The sequence below is a fragment of the Petaurus breviceps genome, unplaced genomic scaffold (genome assembly GCF_028583685.1).
Source record: "Petaurus breviceps papuanus isolate PSGF00001 unplaced genomic scaffold, PetGlider_PUasm1.0 90849, whole genome shotgun sequence".
In the NCBI taxonomy this organism is placed as follows: Eukaryota; Metazoa; Chordata; class Mammalia; order Diprotodontia; family Petauridae; genus Petaurus; species Petaurus breviceps.
In genome coordinates, this window is record NW_027187361.1 from 8805119 (window position 1) to 8810785 (window position 5667).

Below are 5667 nucleotides of genomic sequence, written 5' to 3' on the forward strand. Positions count from 1 at the left end.
ACCTTGTCCAGGAGGAAAAGTCAGCACCCTGACATTCAGAGAAAATACAGACAGAAGTTACAAGCAGACAAAAAAAATACAAACACAGACAAACAGAAAGGGATTCTAATGTATGACCATTATATCCATACCTACTTAGTTACCAGAGAGAGAAGCACCAACATCTGTGCTTTCAAAACCTGGGCGGGGGGGGGGGGGGGTGTCAAATGATGCCCAGAGTCTTATCCTGCCAAATCCCACAACCTTCCCATGAATGAGCACCAAAGCAAAACATCATCTCAGGGAATTTATGTAGCCTTCTCCAAGGTCAGAGAACATCACAACCCTCACTACCCCCTGCCTAATCAGAAAGTAACAAGGTGTGGGTGTTCCTGAAAGGCAAGCCTCCCATCATAGGTACCATGTGACCACATTCAGCCTATTGGAGGGCGGAGTACATTTTCAAATCATGGAAGGTCCTCAAATTCACTTAAGCCTATCAAAGTGCAGGGAGGATCTTCAAATTTCCATTACCATTACACACACAGGCACAAACAGACACACACAGACACACACATTTATATGTTTGTGTGTGTATATCTAGATATACACACATTACACAAATTTATACATCTTTCATTTTTGCATCTAAATTATCTAAAGAGTTGTGTAACCATCTGTATTTTAAGGTTAATTTCCAGGTATCTAATGAATTATTTTAGTGATGATTTTTCTGGCGTGGGCCATTATAATGAGTAAACTCCTTTAACCAATGTTCCACTATTTTTCTCTAATCATCTTCTCCCCATCCATGTTGTCACTGGGACCAGATGTCTTTCTCGAGAAGATTTGATCCTTCTATCTCCAGAACTCTTATCCTGTGAACCCAAAAGCTTCTGCTTGATTAGTATTTCATATATTTTGCACAATATTTGTCTGACTTCTCCAACAATTCTTCCCCACAAACTTTCTACCTTTATCTTGATATTTCTTCTTCCTCGTGCTTTCTAGTTCTAGAATTAAAATGAAGCCAATGTTGTCATTACTGCAAAGGATGTCTACTGTTTTATGTACTTAGTATTAAATTTTCCACCAGTTATATGTAAAAATCAAATTTTAACATTTTTTTCAAAAGTTTGATTTCAAAATTCTCTCTCCTCCCTCCTCATTCCCACTGCACTGAGAAGGAAAGAAATTCCACATATAATATACATTTGTTGTCATGAAAAACATATACATAATTGTCATGTTGTGAAAGAAAACAGACAAAAAAATAAAAAAGTAAAGAACTTTTTTTTAAAAGATGTTTCAATGTGTAATCAGAAATCATCATTTTGTTTGTTTTTGCTTTTTGGAGGGCAATTGGGGTTAAGTGACTTGCCCAAGGTCACATGACTATCCATCAGTGCTTTTTCTGGAGATGAATATCATTTTTCAACCTAAGTCCTTCAGAGTTGCCATCTATTTTTGTATTGCTGAGAATAGCTTCGTCATTCACAGCTTATCCTTTCATAATATTACTGTTACTTTGTACCAAATATATTTCACTTTGTATCAATCGATGTAAATCCAGGTTTTTTTTAGAGCATCCTATTCATCATTTCTTATAGTACAATAGTATTCCATCATAATTGCATACCACAGTTTATTCAGCCATATCCCAATTGATGTGCATTGCCTCAATTTCTAATTGCTTACCCTAAGAAAAACAGCTGATATAAATATTTTTGTACATACATGTTCTTTTCCTTTTGGTTTCTTGGTGTTTTTTTTTTAATCTCTTGAGATATAGACCTAGTAGCGATATTGCTTTGTAGTTCTTTGGGCATAGTTCCAAATTTCTCTAAAGAATTGCTTAATCAATTCACAACTCCAACTGTCTTATATTTCTCACATCCCATCCAACATTTGCCATTTACATTTTCTGTCCTATTATCTAATCTAATCTAATAGGTATGAGATAGCACCTCAGAATTATTTTAACTTGCATTCTCCAATGAGTAGTGATATATATATATATGTATATATATATGTATATATATATACACACACAGAAACACACACACATATATTTTTCATATGGCTAGAGAGCTTTAATTATTTTATCTGAAAATTGATTATATCCTTTGATCATTTATCAAAGAATGGCTATAAATTTGACACATTTCTCCATGTATTAGAGAAATGGGGGTTTTATCAAAGAAAATTCTTCATTTTTTGTAGTTGCTATTACTAACTGTATTTCTCTCCATCCTGTTTTTCCTACTATCATTCATTCTATTATTTCTCTCCTTTCACCTGCCACCTACTCAAAAGTGAGTTACTTCTAAATACCCGTCCTCCCAATCTGCCTTCCCTTCTGTAATCTCCCTTTTTCTTATCCCTTTCCCCTTCTATTTTCCTGTAGGGTAAGATAAATTTCTATAAACCATTGTCTTTTCACCTTATTTCCCAGTTACACTAATGAGAAAGATCTCATGCGTTACAAATATCATCTTTTCATGTAGGAATGTAAGCAGGTCAACTTTAATATGTCCTTTATGAATTCTCTTTCATGTTTTCCATTTATCTTGACTCTCATGAGTCTTGACAGTCAAAATTTCTATTCAGCTCTGTTTATATATATATTTTTTGCTTCTTTTTTTGGAGGGGGAAACCAAGGCAATGGGGATTAAGTGACTTGCCCGAGGTCACATGGCTAGTTTTGTGTTAAGTGTCTGAGGCTGGATTTGAACTCAGGTCCTCCTGACTCCAGGGTCCATACTCTATTCACTGTGCCACCTAGCCAGTCCCTTAATATATTTTTTTTCACAAGAATGTATTAAATTCCTCTATATTATTGAATTTCAACTTTTCCCTCATTGATTGCACTAAGTTTTTCTGGGTGGGTGGTTGCTGGTTTTAATCATAGATCCTTTGATCTCTGAAATATGATATTCTTAGTCCTCTTCTCCATTAATATAGACGCTGCTAAATCTTGTCTTATCTTGATTGTGGTTCCACAAAAGGTTTTTTTTCCAGTTTGCCATGTTTTCTCTTTTACCTGGCAACTCTGGAATTTGCCTATAATATCCCTTGAAGTTTTCATTATTGGATCACTTTCAGAAGACGATGGGTGGATTCTTTCAATTTCCATTTTAACTTCTGGTTCTAGGCTATCAGGTCAGTTTTCCTTGATAATTTCTTGAAGTATGATGTCTACTCTCTTTTGTTGATCATGACTTTCAGGACGCTCTTAGAAAGATCTTGAAAGACTTACATGAGCTGATGCAATGTAAAATGTAATGTGTGTAAAGTAACAGCAGAATTGTAAGATGATCGACTATGAATGATTTAGCTATTCTCATCATTGTCTTGGACTCATGATGAAAATTAACATCCATCCACAGAGAAAAAGCTGATGGTGTCTGAAAGTAGACTGTTGAATACCTTTTTTTTTACTTTATTTTACCATGGTTTTTATTTCTTATATATGTTTTCTTTCACAACAGGACTAATATGGAAATACTCATTGGAGGACTACACATATGTAACCTTTATCAAATTGCTTCTTAATGAGCAGGATGGGGAGGGAAGAAGCAACAGAATTTGGAAATCAAAGTTTTATAAACAAATTAAAAAAATGTTTTTTACATGTGATTGGATGAAAATAAAATACTAAATTTAAAAAGTGCCTCAGATGATTGCCCATTTCAGGAAAGTACATTCTGACCATGTGAATGCCTTGACCCAGTAAATGTCCCAACTGACCCTAGGAAAGAAGCAGAAGAAGGAACACCAGATCAGAAGACATCAGCCCCACACAAGGAGGATGCACACTGATAAGACATTTTTTTTTTCCTATTTGCCATCCTGACCATCTAGAGAGCCCAAGGACAAGAGACTCAAACACATTGGATTTATATCAAGTTGCAATGTGATTATGGATATAGTCATGTTTGTGTGATGCCATGTATTTGATAATCTCACTTAAGGTATAAATCAGTTGTCTTGGATAACAAACCAAATTTCTACAAGCCGTATATCAGTAATAGATCCTGATAATGTTGCACTCATCAAATAACCTTACTTCCATGAACCTATACTTTATCCCATTAGCATGTGAGGTAAGCAATCTGTGCTTTATTGAACCTTGTATTATTCACTCCATTGGTAGGTCACTCTTGGCTCTGGGGACAGAGATTCACAGATTCAAGTTACTTGCACAGGAAGGGTGAGATGTAGAGGGCCCGTCTTGAGCCAGTCCAGTCATGGGTAGAGTCTGGGTCAGGATTTCCCTAGGCCCTGCTACTTGTGAGGGCTCATTGTTGCTCAGAATGATTGGCTCACAATCTTTCCTTGTTTAGCAAGAGAACAAGGTGTGATTACCAAGAAGTGATTATACATGCACACAATGGAATAAAGTACTAGGAGGTAGAATACCAGATATAATCACTGTTGGTATTAGTATATAAACCCTTATCCTCACGTGAATAAATAAATACCCTCACATAAATAAACGGACTAGCTAGACTACAGCTTCCTGCCTGGCTTGTGTCTCATCATTCCCACACTCTTGCATTCAGCTCGCACCCCTTCAATGTTTAATGGCATCAATGTTTAAAAAATAAATTGTTTTATATAGTTGTTGAGATCCCTAATACACTTCATCTCCAATATGAGTAGGAGAAATGCTTTCAAATCAGAGACCTAGCTGGAGAAATTCAATCATTGCAGATTGATGTGATGAACTTTTATTGAATACCTCCTATAATCAAGGCACCATCATCCTGGCTGTTCTAAGGGAATAAATATGATGAAGTATAAATCATCTCTATTGGTATTTTTTCCCCTCAAGTTGTATTGAACAAGTTCTCGGATAGTATAATCTTTTATCAAACTTTAAAAAATATATCAGTTTTAAAATTAAATTTTTCTATGTAATAACTGATCCACAGGATATAGATAATAATGAATATAAATCACCAAATATAAATAGGATTAGATCAAAATAATGAATTTTATTTGCATTAATTCTATATGAAATTTATCAGTATAGATGAGAAAAATGACAATAACAAAAACAAATATTAATTATATTCATCCCTACTTACTAGAAAAGAAAACTGAAGGAAAGAGAAGGTAAATGACATCTTCTTAGTTAAGAAGCTATTGAATATCTTAAGGAGGATTTGACCTCAGGACTACAAGACTCCAAGGCTGGTTTTCTAGCCTCTATATCATATTGTAACTTAAATGAATGATTCATAAATATGTCTTGGTTATAAATGTATGTTTTCAGATAAATTACATGTTTCAATATACCCTTCCTTGCTACTATTCTCTGAAAATGATCCATCTTGGAAAACTGTCTTCTATTAGTTAATGATGTTCTGCCTCCTTCTGCTTAGGAAGGTATGACCTAATTAGATGCAAGTGACCTTGGCAATCACCTCTTTTTTTTGTTCCTACTTTACATTAGCAATAGAAAGATTGCCTAATTTTCATACTCAAGAAATTCTGGACTCTAGTAGGCATTCATGAACTAACTGACCCTTTCATCACTTTTCTCTTCCCTTTCTCATAAGTCTAATAGCATTCTGGACACTAGAGCACTTTTAGGAAGTTTAAAAAACTTCCTTCCAAAGTGATTAGTCTTTTTAGAAGAAATATTTCAGCAGTTGAATTTGCCATTCTGAGAGCAGTCTT